Below are 22,222 nucleotides of genomic sequence, written 5' to 3'. Positions count from 1 at the left end.
CACTAAACATGGGGAACTGACCTCAGTCCTCTTTCATAACAGCCCTTAACAAATGTGAAGACATATTGTGTCTCCACTCACTCTTCTTTTCTCAACAAGCCCAATTTTTTAAAAAACTTTTCTCAGAGGCCACTTTTTCTAAATCTTGTATTATTTTTGTTGCTCTCCTCTGGCTTCTCTCCAATTTATCCATATCTTTCTCAAAATGTGCTTTCCAGAACTGAACACAGTACTCCAGCTGAAGCCTGACCAGTTTCGAGTGGAGTGGGACAACTATCATGTAATATACCCCTGAACAATTTTAGCCTTTTCATGACTGCATTGCAGTGTTGACTGATATTACATTTATGGTCCCCGGTAACCTCCCAGGTCGTTTTTAGCAGCAGTTCTGTCTAGCCAGTTATTCATTTTGTAGTTGTACATTTGATTTTTCCTCCTAAGTATAGTACTTGGCAGCTGTCTTTACCGAAATTTATCTTTTTGATTTCAGACAAATTCTCCAATTTGTCACGATCATTTTGAATTCTAATCCTGTCTCCAAAGGGCTTGCAACCCCTCCCAGCTTGGTGTCATTACAAATGTTATACGCATACTCTCCACTCCATGATCCAAGTCATTAATGAAAGTATTGACTATTACTGGACCCAGGACAGACCCCGCAGGACCTCACTAGATATGTCCTTCCAGTTTCACAACAAACTGTTGATAACTACTCTTTGAGTACGATCTTTCAACCAGTTTTTCACCCATATTATAGTAATTTAATCTCAAATACATTTCCCTACAGTGCTTATGAGAATGTCAGATGGGATCATGTCAAAAGCCTTTCTAAAATCAAGATATAGCATGTCTACAACTTACTGCCTAGCCACCCAGCTCCTGGGAAGTAGTGACCCCAGTTCCTAGCTCCAAGTGCTGCCTATGCTTCGCTCCAAGCCCCAGTTCTGCAGCTCCTATTGGCTGGGAACTGAAGCCAATGGGAGCTGCGGGGACAATGCCTGAGGGCAGAGGCAGCATATGGAGCTGGAAGGGGAGTTGCAGTCACCCTTCCGGGGAGCCCTCCCCCCCCAGATAAGTACTGTCCCGCATCTCAGTCCCCAGCCCTGAGCCCTCCCCCCCCCAAACTCCTGCTGCTAGGGGGTGGGTGGCCCCCCAAGTCTGCTCCAGCAGCAGCCAGTGCAAATGGCTCAGGGGCTGCCGGAGCTGCTCAGGCAGCTCGAGAAGTCACAGAATCTGTGACTTCCATGACAAACACGGAGCCTTACTCATAACAAGTGTATATATTCTTGATGTATAATTCAGCACCTCCTCCCTTTTTTTCTTGCCTGTTCTTCCTTTCTCTATCAATATTCCACTGATAATTGGTATCACAGAGACTTGGTGGGATAAATCTTAAGTCATACTTTAGCTTACATATTATGACGACAGAGTCATGCAGATCAAAGGGCAGTCCCGATCAGTGATCAGAGTTCATGCAAGGGGTCCAATAATCATGAGACCTAATGCAAGGGGATGGTACAGCAAGGCAGCTGGTGGGGTCAGTGTGGGGCAGCAAGGCAGGGTAGGTGGGGCAGCAGGGCAGGCTCAGATGCAGTGGCATGGCCAGGTCAAACAGGGCAGCAAGGCAGGGTCGGGTGAGGCAGGAAGGCAAGGTTGGGTTGGTCTGAATAGCAACCAGTGTGTAATGGCTTGTTGCTCCGGCAAGGCCAGAAGAGAAACAGTTTATTTATGTTTGGATTTTCTCAGCTTTTTTCACTCAGCTTCCACAGAACTCAGTTTGACTCCAGCCTTTGTCACTCGGGTAACTTTATTTGGCATACAGAAGTCCTACACTGAGTTAGACTCAACCGGAGTGGCGATGGATGCAGAATACATCACAGTTCCAAAGTTACACAGAAACCCTCTCCATTTATATACACATTCCATTGCATTTACTATACAAGCCAAACATTTTTGGCTTGGCTACTTTGCAGTAATCAATCCCTCTGCAGCATGCACTGTCTATGGTTAAACTTCCCCTTTACATTCCTAATTTATTTTGTTCCTTTTTATCTAGTTCACAGTAAATAACGCCCTGGGTATTCTCCCTCTTTTTAGTTGGCTCGGACATTCTGGCCTTTTAGCCTACTGCAATATTTACTAATCTTATATAGCACAAACATCTTGTTTTCTGCCTAATGATTCGTTTACCTCCTTCATCCTAGCTTTCAAAGAATGAGGCCTCCTCCCCTGTGTTAATTAGTTGTTCACTTCCTTGTTTTTTTACAGCATGTTTTGTGATGATAATTATTCACATCAAGCCAGGCCACAGCTACAATCTATTGTCACCTGCCAATCAGGGTCAAGACTGTGTGGCCAAATCAGGAAGCGGGTCACAGAACCCTGGAAGCTGGCCCACCCATGTCTGTGACTTCTCTGATAACATCCCACTGTGTAGTGTGCATGACAGCCAAGGCTACTTCCTAAATACCCAGTGGGCCTAGGTTAGAACCAGGGTCTTGACATCACAACGTCCCATCTGGTGCAATTTCACACCTGAGGTCCGTGGGTGTCCCATCCCCCGCACCCCACCCCCCACCCCCCCCTTTTTTTTTTTAAGGGGTATGTACATGGTGAACTGGTTCCCAGCTCTGCTCCTCAGGGACATATCTTTGTGAACCAATAAAATACCACAACTTTCATTTGCATATCTGGGAGTCCAGATCTCATGCACTAGCTACTCTTCTTGTCCCTGAATTGGTGTGGAAGGAGGTTGTTTTTGGTTGGGGGAGAGATTGTGAGAGAAGGAAGCATGAACTACATAATGCAGCTTTAGGGATAGGGAAAGCTGAAGTTCAAAGATTACTAGGTTGATTGGGCTGCAGATCTGGTAAGAACCTACATATTGGTGGTCCAGCTTGTTGACAGGGTGGTCTGTTTTGAGGTTTTTGGCCACATCTTCTGCCACACTGTGTAAATGGGACCTTCCTAGCTGTAGCAATAAGCATAATGCTGGTACACCACCTTGGCCACATCAAAGTGTCACTTCAGCTTCTCTTGAGTTTGTGGAATGTCATGTATCAGATCTGAGGCTGCGGGGAGGAAGTGCACAATGAAATCAATGTTGAAAATCATAGTTGGGGGGGAAAATACAGGCTCACCTGACTTAAGGCATGATCAGCATTATTATATGTGAATTCTGTGTATGGAATCAATGAGAAAAAATATGATGCACTATAGGTACTGTTCCAGTATCTGATTCCCTCTTTCTGATTAGCCATCTGTTTGCATATAATAGGTGGTTGAGATATAGAGATGCACTGCTAGTAAGTTGAATACTGCCCTCCAAAACCATGAGATAAACTAGGGTCCCCAATCTAAAGTAATGTGGTCTAGGTGGCCATGGAGGTGGAAAACGTGGGCGATAAAGAGTTGGTGTCCTCAGCGGTGGGGAGCTGTGCGCAGTTGTAATGATCAGCAGGACTTGAACCTAGGCCTGCAGGACCAACATCCCCATACTGCCACCCACTGGCAGCTTCAGCCTAGCCACTCCCCGTGACCCACAATCTGTAGAGGCTGCATGCCACAGAAAGTTCTACCTTGAATGATCCAACTGACAGTTGTCTTAGTGATCCCTGTTCGGATCCAGGAACCAATACAAGTAGGGTGGGTCTGCGTAGCAATTAATGGGCAATGGTTTGCTGCTCAGACAAGGCCCGAAGGGAAGCAGTAAGTTGATCCTGAGTGGCTGGTGACTATGTATAAACACTGTGAAACTCTGCTGGAGTTTATACCTTCAAGAGACACATTTAGATGCTTGTAAGCTTGGAAAATAGACAACCCATCTGCAAATGACTCTGCATCACTCACTAAGTCTCTAATAAAATACCATTAGAACATCTGGCTTCTTCACTGTTCAGTTCTAAGTAAGTAAAGCTTTATTGCCCTGCTTGTCTCTGAAACATGCAACTGTTTGTCCTAAATTATAACATGGCTTCGAAAGAAACAAGATAGTTGATTGGTTTAAGTGGAAGGCACAATTTTTTTTCCCCCATCCTCTGACTTTAATTAACCTTATTTGGAAAATAAATTGAAGATAAGGCTCCAAAATTTGCTAAACCTTCAAGTCTATGTGATAGCAAGAAATGAAAGCAAACTCTCAGGTCAGGAAATACAAGGACATTTCTCACAGTGGCTCAAAAAGGGGTTTAGCAAAAGATGCCAATGTTCCACTGGGTGGAAGGATGGGCAGTCTTTATACCAGTGTTGCTTTCAGAAAATGGGGCATATAGATGAAGCAATGAGCTAGAACTGGGAAGGATAAGACACATCTTGCTCAAGGCTAAGAATTATTCTCTGAAGAAACTAGAATCTTACGGGGAAAGAAAAAAAATTAAACAGTCTAATGGAAAGTTCAGAACATGGACAATCTTCTTTCTAATATACTAGATTCCAGGTCCTCCAAATTCCCTGTAAGAGCAGTTGATGGAAGTGTTTCTGGATAATGTCCACTTTTATAAAAGTGGTCATTCTGACAATAACCATCTAAGAGATATGGTTGTTCAGAACCGGAAGTATCAAGTGACCCTGATGAATGAGGTCCTGAGAAATTGGCACTATCCACATCTGACTTACATGTGCATCTGGGACCAGGAAGTAAGACTCAAAGTTACTAAAGTTCAACCCTGGCTGATCTTTCTGGCAACCCTAACTATAAGGAGGTGAAGAATGGAAAAGCATCTCTCTATAGATTCAGACAGAGAAACGATAGAGAGTGTGTCCATTCTTCAGGCCTGTGTGCACCAATGCCAAGAGAAGGACTTGGTAATCTTTTTGGTGGATTTACGGAAGGATCAAAAATGCAATCTGATTTATACCAGCAGGTCTTTACTTACTTTCTACCACATCCGGCTTCAATGCTAGGCCAGTTGGCCTGCCTGATGGTCTTGCCAAGGACAAACATTAGAATCTTCTGCCCTCGAAACACTGTCCTCTGGCTTTCATTTTTTGGTCCACCTTGGTGGCTGAGCTAATCCATGATAGTTCTGCTGTAGCTCTCTATATGAATGACTGCAGTTCCTAGAGGGACCCTAGGAAGGAGGCTGACAACTCATGAGGTAGATGTTGATTTGGAATTCCAGAGGACACCACCTGTCCTGAACCCTGTAAGGCCCAGGTGTCCATCCCATCAGTCATGCAAACCTGACAAAGGTTTTCCCACAGAGATAATATGGTGATCGCCACCAATAAAGTAACAACTGGACATATGGAGGGATTGTCAATAGGCAGTCCATATCATAATTTTGATAGCTGCAGTGTGGCCTTTAACAAGTGAAATTATCTAATTTAAGACGACTTCTTACCGATGAACCAATTTTTGTCAGGGATGGACCACCTGCAGTGAATTTTCTTCAAGATGGGAAAGGTGAGATTGACTGGCTAAGCTATTTTAATGAATGGAATGAATCAATTCAACCAAGACCTTAATGTCTGTATTCATTAAGAAGGAGGCAATCTTAAACCATCTGATTTAAAGCAGAAGCAAAGTTACCCTTCATGAGCAGAGGACTGGTGCAGACACTTATGTCTATGGGAATACTCAGAAGAAGAGGCTCATTTCCATTTTTTGAGGTATGGTAGTTACAGCCCTTGTTTAGAGTCCTAAAAGAGGGGAGAACTCAATTCTCAGCATTGAGTGAAATGCAGGGGAAGGGGAGGGATTACCTGTTGAGTTGCGAGGGACTCGTGAGCAGGGATGTCCACGTGGCTTGGATTTGTGAGAAATTAGTCAAAACAGGCCAAGGGAATCTGAGTAAAGACAGAATATTAAGATGCTTAGGTAGGATTGGGCTGGTCTGCCTAAGATTTAAAGCTATTGAGGTAATTGGTCACTTGCAGCTTGAGGGGGAACTGAGAAGGGAGACAAGGAAGAGGCCTCTTGGATGAATCAGAGGGTCAACAGTGGGAGAAGCAAAGTAAGGAAGAGAACTTGTACCAGGACTGTCCTCGAACACTAACAGCCAGCCTCCTGTGCAATTCAGGAGTAGTCCAACATTTCTTCCCCTGTTAAATCACCTGAGACTTGACAGCTGCTATAGTCCTGGAGCAGGGTGAATAGAGAAAGCAAGCTCCCAGGCTAGGAAAGCAAGACAGGTATCTGCTGAAGAAAAGCTTCAAAATAAACTTGGAGAAGTTGTTGGTGAAGGTTACTAGTGCAGGAAGCCAAACACTGGAACTGGGAGACTTTTGTTGCCAGCTGGGACCTACTGAGCCATTGACATAGCTAAGGCTCTATTGCCAGGGCAAGGGGAGTCTCCAGCCATCTTTCTCCCCTCAAGATTCATTTCCTGTCAGAGACCAGCTGCAAAAAGATGGAGAAGTTGGTTTAAAGACAAAATAAATAAATAACCCTGAGATAGAGCCCTCAGACAGCTGCTGAGGAAACCTGAGGAAAAGGAGAAAATGGGGGCACCAGGCAACATCAGTACAGTGCACCAGGTGTGCCCATAGCAGATGCTGACAGGCAGATTGATTTATGTAGGAAATCCTATCGAATGTCTTGTATGATTCTTTATCTTGGAAAGGGGGAAGGGGAAAGGGAAGAGAGAAACCACAGCAATTTCAAGCATGATGCAGCAGCAGATTCCCTTGATTCTGTCAACTGTCTAATCACAAACTCAGACACCCTTGCCCCGCCCCTTCCGAGACCCCACCCCACCCCTGCCCCTTCCGAGGCCCCGCCCCCATTCACTCCATCCCCCCTCCCTCCATCACTCGCTCTCCCCCACCCTCACTCACTTTCACCAGGCTGGGGCAGGGGTTGGGGTATGGGCTCTGGGCGGTGGCTGTGGGGTTCATAGTGTGGGAGGGGACTCTGGGCTGAGCCTGGAGCAGGGGGTTGGGATGCAGAAGGGGAGTCGGGGTGCAGTGTCTGGTAGTTTGGGTGTGGGGGGCATGTGCAGGAGGGGGTGTGGGCTCCAGCCATGTGGCATTTACCTCGGGTAGCTCCTGGTATATCCAGCTCCTCGGCTAAGGGGAGGCCAGGCAGCTTCATGCACTGTCTGCAGGCACTGTCCCTGCAGCTCCCATTAGCCCCACTGTGCCGCCAGACCTTTAGCAGCCTAAAATCTACCTGATTGGCTTCAGTAGCCTCCAGGAGATGGAGACTGCTTCCTAGAGACTCCTGGCCAATCTGGGAGGGTTGGCAACCCTACCCTTGATAGAATATTAACAGCATAGACCAGGATAAATCAGGTGCCGATATATAGATATACATATCTCTCTCTCTCTCACTCACACACACAGTGACATTCAACCAAACTGAAAGGTAACAAAGCTTTAAAAGTGATTTATAGGACTCGTTTCTGTAGTACAACACAATTAATTTGTGCAACTCATTGCCAAAAGATATCACTTAGGCCAAAAGCTAATTAGTAATCAAGTAGGATTTAAAAAAAGAAAAGCAACACACAAAACCATGCACTTACGCTTCAGGGTAATACACCTATCACATATGCCTATCATTACCTTTCTGGAAAGAATTTTCCCATGGAGGGGTAGCGGGTGTGGTGTGTCAAATTCATCTTGTGTAGGGGACTAACTTAGTACTATTATTTAGGGCTGTCAATTAATTGCATTTAACTCACGCAATTAACACAAAAAATTAGGGCTGTCAAACAATTTTTAAAAAATTACGCGATTAAAAAATGATTTGCAATTAATTGCACTGGTAAATAATAAAATACCATTTATTTAAATATTTTGGATGTTTTCTACATTTTCAAATATATTGATTTCAATTACAACACAGAATACAAAGTGTAGAATGCTCACTTTGTATTTATTTTTGATTTAAAATATTTGCACTGTAAAAACAAAAGAAATTGCATTTTCAATTCACCTAATATAAGTATAGTAGTGCAACCTCTTTATCAAGAAAGTTGAACTTACAAATGTAGAATTATGTACAAAAAATAACTTCATTCAAAAATAAAACAAAGTCCACTCAGTCCTACTACAGACAATCGCTCAGACAAACAAGTTTGGTTAAAATCTGCAGGAGATAATGCTGCCCATGCCTTGTTTACAATGTCACCTGAAAGTGAAAACACATTCACATGGATCTGGAGTGCCTAGGTCCCCAGCTTTCTTGTCAATTTCATGGCAGGACAGCCAACAGACATGTAAGGGACACAGTGTCTACAGAGACACTGCATCACCCTAACTACACTGACACAAGCTTTACGCCTCTTGTGGAGTTGGAGTTCTGTCAGCGTAGTACGGCACTTACATCAGTAGGAGGAAGACTGTAGTGTAGACACTGACATAAGGGCTACATAAGCTGCCCTATTTTGACCTAACTGTGTACCGTGGACCAGTCCACAGTAAGTGATAGCCAATTCCTGGAAGAATTTACAATCTAATTTGTTACAAGATTGAATAAGTGAGCATGACAAACAAAAGGAGGGAAGATGGGGAGAGAGTACAAGAGCACAGTTTACGTAGGTTAACAATTGCATAACTTGAATGTTTCAGACAGTTAGCATTTAAAAACTGATTCAAAACAATAAAATTAAATCAGCTATCCTCAACTGATGCATACTCAATCTATCATTGGCTGGCTAGGAAGAGAGGAGAGTCTCCAGTAGGAGAGCATAGCAGCCTGATGGATTTATTCAGGGGAAATCATTCTATGCATAAGCATGAGTGCGAAAGAAGGCACAGACACAGACGTGGGAAAACCTGACAGGCAGAACAAAGGAGGCAAGGGACAACACAAGACAACTGCAGTCAAGTAGGAAGGGACCTTGAAAGAGGGAACAAGCAATTTTGATAACATACTTATGAAACAAGAGGAGATGGACAGATTCAAAAAGGAGTCATCAGTGACAGGCAAGGAAGATGATCTGAGTAGCTGCACTGTGGATGGTCAGTGGGCTAGATTTAAAAATTAGGACTAAATATCTTCAAACCACGTTGAAGCACCCGCTGATAAGAATAGGAGGTTTTGATAAGAATAGGAGGTTTGCATTAATATTACTTTTAATTAGTAAAGTTATTGTTCCATTCAGTGGGGAAAAACAATGCCAGGCACTTTTAGGACCACCGCTATTGCTGCCCTTTGTTTGGCCACTGGTGTATGTAAATAGTTGATCATACACACAGTTTCTAGAACCGCAGAAATTAGGCACACAGCTGAGTACTTAAAAGCTAGATATTCAAACAATTTAAGTGTCAGAGTGATGCTTAAGCATTATTGTCTTAAACAAGGTTAGCTATCTGAGCTGTTTCAGGCTGTTTGCAAATTCAAAGAGAAAAGCATGCACTGGTTTACGTTCTGCTCACATTTGAAAGGTTTTTCTAGCCCTTTTGGTTGTCCCAAAACAAAACAAAAAAAACAAAACCACCACCACAATTCAATACTCCCTCCTCTGTCTCTCAAAGAATGCTTAAACTATGTAGAATCTGGATCTGCCAAGGGGACCAAACAAATACCTTATGATAGCTGGATCCTCTGCACACTGGGTGTTTGACACTACTGTTCTATGGGCAGGTTATTCTATAATTGCCCTTAAGAGAATGTTTGCACCTTCCTCTGAAGCATTTGGTACTCCCCAATGGCACCTAAGACACTGGACTCGCTGGACCGATCTCATATGCAAGTCCTATGTTCCTAAAGTAAACTGAATATTCAACAACCATTTAACTGTTATAGCAGCAACTAAAACAGGGAATCTATTTCACATAATAGAAACGTTATGAGAAATAAATCAGAATAACGTGTGTCAACATCCTTAAACATTTAAGTTTATTGACAAATTTCCATACTACTGTACAGCTACTGGGGGACGCAGCTAGCTATCTCCGCACTCCACTCACACAGCGTATAATACTTGATTCTCCACTAAGCATTACAGTAACAGACATCTGAATTTCCTCAATTACATGAGTTTTAAAATCATGCCATGGAAGTCACTTTAACAGTGGTTTGTTAATAATTAAAAATAAATAAATAAGGCAAAATTCCTAAATGGAAACATAACAGACACTACAGTTTGTCACAGACAGAATCTGAAACCAGAAAACTTCAGTTTGTTTTTACATTAAGTTGTTAAAGGTCTGGCATAACCCACAAAAGCCACACTGTACTGGATAAAGGCTAAAATTGTCCTTAATTTTTCATTTCAGTGGGAAGTAAGATTACCTACTGTCCTGAGGCTTTTTAATAAGAGTGCCATTTAGGAACACTAGGTGCAAAACTATCTGCTACAGAGACTAAAGTGATTTTCTGGGGTTCTGAATTAATACCAAGAGCCGAAGATAAGCGTTTTTAAAGAATATACCCAATAAGGAACAGTGACAACGTAAACAACTTTTCCACTTAATTCATTCAAGTCTGTAACAGTCTGTTGTGCAAATGTACATTTAGGGATTGTTTTAAATTGTAGGCTTGGCAGCAATGCATTCTGGGAAAGGAAGCAGGAGGGGAAGAAAGCAATTCCTGTTCCCCAGTGAAAGAGAAAGGAAGTAGGGATCGAGACTTGCAGTGGTTCTTCTTCTGAGAGTTCCTGGAAAAGGGCCAGGCTGTGCTAGAGAGCCTGAAAAGTAATAGGTTTTGGATCTCTACTAAAGGGAGGAGACAGAAGGCAGGGTCTCTCCATAAACAACTATGCATAAGGCTGGGTGACAGTGGCAGATTCTTCCTGCCGTCCTTCACAGCAGGTAGAAGGCTGAGACAAAGCCAGGAGGAGGCCAAGAGAGAAGTTGCAGAAGTGGGTGAATGAAGTTACCCAGGGCATTGTAATAGAGTATGCAGAGCCCCTGGAGGTGAGCTTCCCCTTTGTTTAGGGGCCCAAGCTTAGGGTTTCTGAGACAGAAAGAAAAGGAAGGAAGATATTCCTCTTCACCCAATCTCCACTGTGGTCAGATGGGAGGTGGTCATAACCCTGGCAGAGAGATTAGAACCAGACAAAAGAAAGACTGGTATTGTCCAGTTTGGACCCTAAAACCAAGGGAAGAAAATATGTGGGGAATCCTAGTATAGAGGAGAATACATCACACAAACCTTAGGGAAAATACTGTGGCCAGGAGAACGCGAAGAATGCCACACACTGGTTAGAGCAGAAGTGGGCAAACTACGGCCCGCGGGACCGTCCTGCCTGGCCCCTGAGGCTAGCCCCCAGCCCCTCCCCTGCAGCCTCAGCTCACTGCGCTGCCGGCGCAATGCTCTGGGCTGGGCGGCTGCGAGCTCTTGGGGCAGCACAGCTGTAGAGCCTGGCCTGACCCGGTGCTCTGTGCTGCGCAGCCGTCTGTCCTGGTGCAGCTGCGCGGCCAGCCATCGGTGCTCCAGACAGTGTGGTAAGGGGGCAGGGTTGGATAGAGGGCAGGGGAGTTCGGGGGTGGTCAGGGGCTGGGGGTGTGGATAGGGGTTGGGGCAGTCAGAGGGCGGGGAACAGGGGGTTGAATGAGGGCAGGGGTCTTGGGGGGACAGTCAGGAAGGAGAGGAGGGGTTGGATGGGGCGGCGGCTGGAGGGGGGGCAGTCAGGGGACAGGGTGGATGAGGCAGGGGTCCTGGGGGGACAGTCGGGGGCATTGGATGGGGCACCTGGGGAGGGGAGTCTGGGGACAGGCACGGAGAAGGGGTGGTTGGAGGCGGGGGGGGGGGGGGGGGAAGGGAGGGAGATGGGGCAGGGGTTCCCGGGGTGCTGTCAGGGAACAGGGGTGGTTGGATGGTGCAGGAGTCCCAGGGGGGCTGTCAGGGGGCAAGAAGCTTGGGGGAGGCAGATAGGGAGCGGGGACCAGGCCATGTCTGGCTGTTTGCGGAGACACAGCCTCCCCTAACTGGCCCTCCATACAATTTCAGAAAGCTGATGCGGCCCTCAGGCCAAAAAGTTTGGCTCTAACCCAGGGACGGGCAGTGTTTGCTTTGGACTTTTTGTTAGACTCGTTTCCTCCAGGAGTGTAGTTTTCCTAAAACAGAGGGCAAAAACTACATAATCACTTTAGCACCTAACAGCAAAGGGACTGGGCACATTCAGTCTCAAGAAAAGAAAGGGGGTGGGGGGGAGGGGAAGATGATTGATAGTCTTAAAATGTGTTAAAGGCTGGTGATCAATTGTTCTCCATGTCCAGTAAAGGTAGGAAAAGAAATAATGGGCCTTATCTTTAACAAGGAAGATTTAGGTTAGATATTAGGAAAAACTTTCTAACTGCAAAGGTAGTTAATCTCTGGAATAGGCTTCCAAAAGAAGTTGTAGAATCTCTAATCACTAGAGGTTTTTAAGAACAGCTTAGACAAATATCTGTCAGAGGTAGTCTAGGTTGAGTTGGTCCTGCCTTAGTGAAGGGGGCTGGACTGGATATCTTATAGTACTTTCCAGCCTTACATTTCTAGGATTCTATGAATATGGCAGGGATGACCTTCAAATTATAAGAGATTCAAGCAAAAATCTTAAACATTTTTCTCCTCCTGTCTTAGAACTAACTTAAACAGCAGAAAAGACTCAATCAGAAAGGTCTTCCAGAGTGTACCTCTAGTCTTTTGAAAACAATAAAAAGGTCAACTTATTGCAATTCACAAAGTGAAACTTCTCATTTATGGAAGAAACAGATGCACTTTAAGGTCAGCCATTTGCAAAATAAAAAGAAAACTCCAATCGCAGCACTTTTAATCAATTACAAAGAATTACCTATACCATATATGACAGGGCACACAGGCCCCTCACTGGCAAGGGGGATTAATGAGGGCCTGTGGACCCAATCAGCCCCACCTCAGTACACTTGTAGCAAATGGCAGGTGTAAAGAGGGTAGCTAAAAGAGACCCAGTTCAGTTTGGGACTCCTACTTTGTTTTACATTATGATAAATGATCTGCCAGAAAGTGTGCAGATTGGAACAGGTATTTCCCTTTTCACAGACAACCGTGCTATACAGACTAAGCATAAAAGACAAAGTATCTGTGGAAAAGATAAATGAGGCATGGCAGAGAATTTCCAAATGGGAAAATGAGTGGGGATTTAAATTCTCACTTGCAAAAGCAAAGCAAATGTTTTTAATCTGGAAGAAAATTAGGGATGAATGGAATTTATTTCTTCATGGTGAAAATATTCAGATAAACTTTTGAATTATGTTCCTAAGAGTAATCTTTGATAATAAGTTAACTTGGAAAGGTCACCCTGATAATATAATGCAAAAGTGTAAAAGTAGGCTGAACTTTCTTAAAAGTATAGCCGGAAACAAATAAGGTACAGATAAGAAGGTACTGATAATGTATAGAGCATTGATAAGACCAGTTTTAGACTATGGATACCAAGCTTTTGGTTGAGCCTCAAAAACAACTCTTAGAAACATGGAACTGCTCCAGGCCCAACCTCTGTGATTGGCACGGTCTTTTACCCACAGTCTTCTTCAGGTACAAAGTAAAGAGAAACCTGATGCGCCAGCCAACTTGGGCTCACAGGGCTCGGACTGCAGGGCTGTTTCACTGCTGTACAGACTTCCGGGCTCAGACCGGAGCCCAGGCTCTAGGACCCTGCAAGGGTTCAAGCCCAGAAGTCTATACAGCAATTAAACAGCCTCACAGCCCAAGCCTCACAAGACCAAGTTTGGCTGGCACAGGCCAGCCACGGGTTTTATTTTGCAGAGTAGACATACCCTTAGATTCCAGTGCTGACCCATGAATATATCTGATGCTCTGTCCCATAAGTAGTTCATGTATCATTGGCACCGTGCTTCCGATTTTTACTCACTCATGTCCTTTGAAGATCTTATTGCGAGACTGTGAAAGGTATAATTCAGGGGTGGGCAACCTGCAGCCCATCAGGGTAATCCACTGGCGGGCTGCCAGACCATTTGTTTACATTTGCACGGCCGCCCGCAGCTCCCAGTGGCTGTAGTTCGCCATTCCCGGCCAATGGGAGCTGTAGGAAGCAGCGCGTGCTCCCATTGGCCGGGAATGGCGAACCGCAGCCACTAGGAGCTGCAAGCGGCCATGCAAATGTAAACAAACTGTCTGGCGACCCACCAACGGATTACCCTGATGCGCTGCGTGCAGCCTAGGGGTTGCAGGTTGCCCTCCACTGGTGTAACTGGTCCACTCCATCTTCTCTCCTTATATTCCTCCTCAGTTCATTTCACTACTTAGTCTTATTGAGAGAAATGTAACACTCAGAAAACAGAGAACAGCACAGACAAGGAAAGGCTGATTGAAACTTTTATATGCACAATTATTTAAACTTAAGGTGTTCAGATAGTAGAACTTTTCATTCTAAGAATGGACTTGGGCTTTCTGTAATTTCCCCCATGCAGAATGTTTGTATATTAAAGCTCTTCAAAGAGCAAGTTATTAAATATTCATATAGATGTTTAATGAATAATCTGGCTATTTAAAGAATCCTTAAAAGAAACTACATTTCTTCAACTATACTGGCATCTTGTATAAAATTGGAAACGCATTTGATCATACTTCGTGTGTATTCAGTTTCTCTTATAGTCAATAAGCTTTTCCTGTTTGTGGGGGTCTCTTTCACCACAAAGGAAAGAATCAGCTAAAATATAAAAACAGGAAAATGTGATTGGATTTTTTTTAAATGGGAGGGGCACTTGGGAGCAGGTACAGTACTTAAAACTTCTTTTAGCTCATTTTAAGTTCAGTATATCTCAAGATGACAGTGACTCCTCTATCCAATAGGTAGTTTAAAGACTGAAAACTCCTTCAGTCGTCTGGTCCAGAACTGACAATGTAAGGCTTTGTTTGAATGATAATACCAGTCTTTAAGTAAGCTCATAACACTAACCTGGAACAATTACATCCAACTCTGCATTTTTGTTTTTTCTGGACTGGAGGACAGACTATATTCTGCATAAATAACTAGTCTGTTTAAAAGTCTCATGGCAGAATAATTACTTCATTAAAAAATAAAGTTAATTGTAAAACATGTATCATTAGTTGAGTCTTCATGAGTTGTATGGGAGAATTCAGATGTCCAAGAAGGATTCAAAACATAGGTTTGAGGGGAAAAAACACAAATGGACTCATTCTGTAGTTACCAATTTTTCAGCTGTCCATGGTACCAGCACAGTCAAACAACTGCAGGCAAAGGCACAAGTCATGTAGGTACTCCCTTCTTAACACACACACACACACACACTTACTTTTCTAAAATGAAGGGCAACTTGCATTAAAAAAAAAATCTAGTGCTCAATTACTGCATGGTATGTCTTCGATTCTTAGCAAAATTGATAATCTATAATATAGTAATTCACTGAAACTGCAAAAAAGCACATCAGCCCCAAGGTGACAATACCTCTAAATCGGCTTTCTATATAGAATCCTGTAACCAGAACACTGAAAACATTTAAAATACAAAATACATAGATTGCATTAGCTGTTTTTCCCCTAACTTTCATTTAAAAAATCATAGCTGAAGACTGTGAAATCTGTCATGTATTTGAAATCTAAAAACCTCAATGGCAGGATTATTACAAAATGGCTTGGAGGATATGATGCCAATGCAAACTATTCAGAAACTGTGAAACTACCATTCTTTAACATGACAAGTGTTAGAAATACTCCTCCACAATGATACTGTAACTACTTAATGGAAATTATATTTCAACAGTAGCCATACCAGAAGTGTACCATTAAATATTTACCTTAAGAGTAAGCTTTCAGACAACAGTACTTCCTTCACATAAGCTGCTATTAAAAAGCCCCAAATCAATGGAAAGCTTGCTAACTTAATGACAGTCAAAGAAAATGTTGCCATAAGCAATGACATGTTATGAAAAATAAATCATATTTTATCACTGTTTATAGTTGTCCATGTAGTCTTCTTTAGAAAGTTAATAAGAAATGTAGACAGACTGGGCCATTTAAAATGGAGTATGCCATTTACTGCTTTAACTCCTGTGAATGATATTTCTTAGTCTCTAAGGTGCCACAAGTACTCCTTTTCTTCTTGCTCTAAAAGAAGCCCATTGGCATCCTTCCTACTAGAAACTCCTCCTTCCCTTCTCCCCTCCAAACTACAGTGTGGCATCAGCCCAGGTTCACAAGTTGTTCCGACTCTGAGTCAGCGGCTAGCATTACCTCGGACAACAGAGACACTTAATACCAAGCTTTTCAAACTGCAGAAGCTCAAAAGGGTACACAGAATTTGTATGTTGACTAAGCCCTGGTCTACACTGGTGGGGGGATCAATCTAAGTTACACAACTTAGTGACGTACTTAGATCGACTTACCGGGGTGTCTCCACCGCAGTGAGTCAACTGCTGATGCTGCCCCGTCGACTCTGTCTGCGCCTCTCGCAGCACTGGAGTACAGGAATTGACGGGAGAGTGCTCGGGGCTCGATTTATCGCGTCTAGACTAGACGCGATAAATCGATCCCCACTGGATCAATTGCTGCCCGCCGATCCAGTGGGTAGTGAAGACATACCCTGAGAAATACCCACTGTAGTTGCAAATGAGAAAAAACATGGAACAAGGGCTAACAACAGATGACCTTCCTAAGCATCGCTAACCTAGTACCATCTTATGTTCATTTATGGTGGGGGGGGGGGGGAAGAGGAGGAAGATTTTTATTAGATTTTTATTCTTCAGATTCTTTAGTTAAACACAATCACTGAAAGTTCTGTTATAATGTAGTTTGAAATTTGTTTTTAGATATTAGCCACTGTCCAAATTAGTGCAAAGACAACTACGTTAGCCATCAACTTTCTCAAAGGCCACAACTAACATCTTGTTCTAGTTTATTAAATTCATCATGTAGCTGTCAAGCTGCTGAAACCTAGTGGTAGCTGATTTGAGGTTTTGCATCTATTCTTAAAAATTGATTAAATAGACAAATTAAGCTTACAACGTTGAGTGAAAGATCAGGTTTCCAAGGAGATGGAGCCTGGGCCCTGAATACGTAGCCTAACATTACATTTCTTTTCACAGATTGGATTAAAACATCAGATAAAATATGTAGCTCCTATTGTTAGAGTTGTGCACGTAATCTGATGGAAAAGGTGATGAAAATATACCCAAGTAGGTGTCATTTTTATACAGCAGGGTGTATTTAATGCAGAATCAGCCATCATAGTTTAAGGTAAAACAGTTAACTAGCCATAGTTTTTATAAAAGAGTTTTTTTATAGGCTATATTAGATTACTTGAAAACCCAAAACATATAATTTCCCCAACCTTTAAAACTAGAATTTTTCTATTAAATACGGCAAAAGTTAAGATTTCAAAACACATTAACTTGTCGTTTTTCCTGGATCTCACACATTTAAACAGCACTACATGAGGGTACACATTTCATCAGGAGAACTAGAACACTGCATGCATAGTTCTGCCAAGTTCATGTTTTGTGTTAAAAACTTTTTGAAATTTAGGACTTCTATTCCAAGTTCTTCAACGTTGCCATTAGATTTTGCATTTAACTTCCCTTGCTTTCAAGGGAGAAAAAATTAGTAAAGGGAGCAGAAGGCAGCCATATCTGCAAATATCTGAAAATTTTGAGCCAGTTTAGTCATCCCTGTAGAAAGCTGAGTAGAAAGTACTCTAGGCGTATGAGTGAAAATGCCAACTTTAAAAAAGTCGTAACTTGTTTTTTAAAATATACAACTTTCTCTTTAAGCTTGGATAGTGTGAGTGTGTGAGAGAGAGAAAAAAGCTTTAGGAGAGATGATTCTTGTTTACACGTCTTTCATCTACATGACATTTTTATGCAGATTCATAACTCAAACTGAATAGATTGATCAAATTTTTGGAAAAAAAAATTTTATAACTCATTCTTAGCTATTGTTTTTATAGTGTTTATAGTTAGTGAATGCTATGGGCACAATTCCGAGAGCGCTCTCCCATCAGCTTAATTACTCCAGCCCCTGGAAGTGGTGGTAGCTATGTCAGCGGGAGAAGCTCTCCTGCTGACATAGTGCTGTCCACACTGGTGCTTAAGTAGGCATATGTTATGTCGCTCAGGGGGAGGGGTGTGATTTAGCCACAAGCGACATAAGTTATGTCAACTTAAGCTGTAGTGTAGCGATAGCATCAGTCTATTCAACTCTCAAACAGATATTGGCACTTCTAGGCCAAAATCAGAGGAACCGTTGGGGAATTTTGAGAGCTAATTTGGTATAATAAACCAGAAAAAGATCATCCGATGAAGTGAGCTGTAGCTCACAAAAGCTTATGCTCAAATAAATTTGTTAGTCTCTAAGGTGCCACAAGTACTCCTTTTCTTTTTGCGGATACAGACTAACACGGCTGCTACTCTGAAACCCATAAAAAGATGGAGACTTAGTAAGAAAAATGGAAATACACTAAGTCTTAAAGGACAGGATTAAGATAGCAGTTCTCATTAAAGATAGTCTAATGTTCATATTAGTTTTACTGATTAGATATAGTTCGTAGTGACAAAAGCTTGAATATTATTCTTTTGGACGGTTATTATACTTTCAGGATTAGAGAGACAAAGTGGGTGAGGTAATATCTTTTACTGGACCAACTTCTGTTGGTGAGAGAGCCAAGCTTTCGAGCTTCAAGAAGAAGAGCTCTGTGTAAGCTTGAAAGCTTGCCTCTCTCACCAACAGAATTGGGTCCAATAAAACAGAGGTTCTCAAACTGGGGGGCGCAGAATGCATTCTGGGTGTGTGTTAGAAGCTTTAGGAGAGCTGATTCTTGTTTATGCATCCTTCAGCTACTTGACATATTGAAAGTTAAAGAGGGGAAATACAGGGTTTTTAAATTCTGGAATTTGAATAATATAGTAGAAAGTGGAGGTATCTGAAGAGATGAATTTCTACTGTTCTCAAATGGGACTTAAGAAATTTGGTTTACCAATTATAAACCAATTAAAAATAAAAATCATTGTATTAGGAAGCCACAGTAATTGTTCTCAGTACATTAGTACATTTTATTAAAGTGTATTATATTTACTTTCACAACCTGTGCTTCATTAAATGCCAGCATCAAGATCAACAGAAGACACCATGGATACAAATAACAGCTACCAAGGAACACCCTCAGCAGCAACAGTACTAAATATGACAACTTCCAAACAGCTAATCAAGAGTAAAACATCTTTTTTATTAAAAAAAAGCAAGCACTGGGGGGAAAGCACCCCACCAACTAAGTGAAAAATTCTAAACTTATCAGCCCATCATTTAGATCACTGAGGCAGGGACAGTCTCTCACTTTCTAACACAGTGGTTTTCAACCTGCGGTCCACAGACCCCTGGGAGTCAACAAAAGGTCGTCATTACTATAGAACAGTGGTTTTCAACCTGGGGTCCGCAGACTATGTTTAAGATTTCCAGAGGGGTCCACACCTCCATTTGAAAATTTTTAGGGGCCCACAAATGAGAAAAAGTTTGAAAATCACTGTTCTAACACAAGGGGACCTCTGAGTGCTACTATAAATGTGTTTACTACATAAATTTTTTGTTCATCACACTATCCCATTCTTCACATAAGCAAACCCTTCACCAGGTTTATTTATGGTAGACAGTGGAGACAGCCAACTGTGGGATAGCAGGCCCACGGGTGACCTAGATAAAGAGGGACCAATACGCTTTGGTTCAGTGATTGAACTCAGCTCTGCTAAGTAAGAGAGCAAGGCAAATTTGAAAAGACTGCCAACCACTTTAAATATGATCAAACAGCAAGACTCTCTGGCCTACTACTCTTTACCCCACTCTTTCTTCTGACTCTGCAAAATGGTGAAAGAGTCTATTCAAATACTGCTTACGGGGAGACTGGGAGCCCTCACACTTTGGAGAGCACACGAGGGGACCGAACCACACTTTGTTCCAGCATTGGACATTTTCAGCACAGAATAATTATGACAGTTACTTCAGATTTACAAGTAAAGCAAATTATTTTAACCAACGTACTAAGATAGACTCTAAGCCAGGGGTTGGCAACCTGCGGCACACGTGCCAAAGGCAGCACTCTGCTGCCAGCCGGGGTCTCGGCCGCCAGCCCCGCTCAGCCCGCTGCCAGCCTGGGGTTCTGTCTGCCGGCCCCTGTAAATATAAAATGTATTATTGGCATGCCAAACCTTAAATTAATGAAGACTTGGCATGCCACTTCTCAAAGGTTGCCGACCTCTGCTCTGAGCACTAAGAACTGATGCATGACATCTTCCACCATGTAAACTATAACCAGCGGAATCCACCTTCAGCTTCTCCTTCTGTGTAGTAATAAGCCCATTTCATTCTGTTTGGCTTCTTAATATTTCATTAGGTTCTTATATAACATGCTTATGGTTAACTGTTGTCATTTATTACACCATACAGCAGGAGTTATTTAACAAAAACAAACCCTGAGTCGAACCAGTCAGTGTGCCTTATCCATGTCTGGAAGGGAGGGGATGCTGCTCTCCTTTCAGAAGGAGGCACTCTGTCTATTCCCCCACCTCTTCCCTCAGGAAGCATTGAAAACTATGTACACTGGGGATTGCGGGTGGAGGGGGGTATGGGGATTGGTGACCTCTAAGGTAGATACAGTATGTATATATATATATATATATATATATATATATATATATATATATATACACACACACACATACATACACACACACACACACACACACACATTTGTAATATATATTTCTGTTGGGTGTCCACAAACATTCTCTCCCCCCATACAAACAATCCACACACCCCCAACATACACCCCCCACCTCCAGCCCCTCTATATACCCCAACCCCCTTGCCTCCACTCCTCCATACACCCCCAAACTCCCAAGATACACCCCTCCGTGCGCCCCCAAGATACACCCCCACTCCTCCATACACACACACACACACGCAACCCCAACACCCCACTCCCTTCCCCTGACCCCTCCATGTACACACACGCCGCCACCCTCCTCCGCCTCCCCCACGCTCCCCTCGCCCCCAGTCTCTCTTGGACTCCGGAAAGGAAGCGCCCCCAGTCTCTCGCCCCCGCACTCTCCCTGACAGCAACCTCTTCCCCGCTCTGACAGGAGTCCCCCCCCCCCCCGCCCGGTCCCACCCGGGTCCCTGACCGGCACCAGCCCCTCCTCCCCACCCCTCTCTCCTCACCGTATAGGGGGGAGGGGGTCGGTGCCCCTCGGCGGCGCGGTGAGAGCTATGAGCAGCGAAGACACCCCCGTCCCTGACCTACTTTCCGCCTGGCTTGCCACTGAACGTCGCACCACTAACCTACTTTCCAGCCAATGGCTTCTCCCCCCGGCCCGAGACCTAGCGCCCTTCTCCGCCAATGAGCGAGCCGCTCTCAAAGGTCGTCGTCCAATGGCCTGCAAGCGGGCCTCCAGGACCTGCCCCTCAGAACTCCGACCAATCCGCGCACGCGCAAGGAGAGGGATCCAATCAGAAAGGGACTTCGCAGTTTTCCTCCCGCCCCACAGAAGGTCTAAGTAGGGGCTGGGGAGGGGGAGGCGGGGCGTGCGTGTTCGATGAGGGGGCGGAGTCAGCAGTGGCTTAACGCTCGGGTTGCGGGCGGGACCCGGATGTAGCGCTGTTGGTGCTGCTGGGCGCGCTTTTGACCACCGTCGGACTCTGGGGAGCACTTTGGCGGCGGACTGGCGCGGGTCTTTGAGCAATTCTTCCCCTGGGTCAGTTCACCACAGCAGCTTCACACGGTTGCGGTGTCACCACCATGATACCACCCACCCTGCATGTCATTGCCATGGCATCACTTTAGGCCACTACGTCATCACCTCACCCTGCAACGTCACTACAGTGTCACCACCTCATAGTGCGGGGTCACTACCTTACACTGTTACGCCATCCCTTTGTGCTGCAGCGTCATCACCGCCAGTGTGACATCGCCACCTCGTGCTTCTATGTCATCCCCAGCTCCGCAGCGCTACTGCCTCATGCTTCGGTGTCCTCCCATCATGCCATAGCAGCTCCTCACTGTTACTGCTTCACCTTGCTGCGTCACCACAATGGCCTTCTCTAGGGTTGCCAGCCGTCCAGTTTTCAACCAGAATGCCCAGTCAATAAGAGACCCTGGTAGCTCTGGTCAGCACAGCTGACTGGGCCGCTAAAAGTCTGGTTGGCCGCAGCAGCCGGCTCCATGCGGCTCCCAGAAGCATCCAGCATTTCCCTCTAGCTCCTAGGTGCAGGAGCAGCCACGGGGGCTCTGCACGCTGCCCCTGTCCACGGTGCAGGCGCCACCCTGAGCTCTGGCTTCGCAGCTCCCATTGGCCAGGAACCGCTGCCAATGGGAGCTGCGGGGGCAGTGCCTGTGGACAGGGG

At 44.2% G+C, this 22,222-nt stretch overlaps 1 protein-coding gene across 10 annotated transcripts in view; it reads right to left on the bottom strand.

Annotated features, from left to right (window-relative positions):
- The window catches only part of ARNTL (aryl hydrocarbon receptor nuclear translocator like), an 80,911-nt gene extending 59,722 nt beyond the window's left edge, over positions 1-21,189 (bottom strand). For 3 of the 10 annotated variants that reach the window (XM_037899847.2, XM_037899849.2, XM_037899848.2), the window contains exons 1-2: positions 21,041-21,183; positions 19,862-19,993 (exon numbers count right to left, since the gene is read on the bottom strand). The gene's annotated coding sequence lies outside the window, so the exon portion shown is untranslated. Of the gene's footprint in view, positions 1-5,703; positions 5,788-9,474; positions 9,653-19,861; positions 19,994-21,040 lie in introns of all 10 variants that reach the window. The other 7 variants (XM_037899845.2, XM_043548897.1, XM_043548896.1 and 4 more) reach the window with 5 other exon arrangements.
- Positions 21,190-22,222: the final 1,033 nt, after the last annotated feature.

The sequence above is a fragment of the Chelonia mydas genome, chromosome 6 (genome assembly GCF_015237465.2).
Source record: "Chelonia mydas isolate rCheMyd1 chromosome 6, rCheMyd1.pri.v2, whole genome shotgun sequence".
Classification (NCBI taxonomy): Eukaryota; Metazoa; Chordata; order Testudines; family Cheloniidae; genus Chelonia; species Chelonia mydas.
Note: the sequence above shows the minus strand (reverse complement) of the source record. Positions and strands in the feature narration are given on the sequence as shown.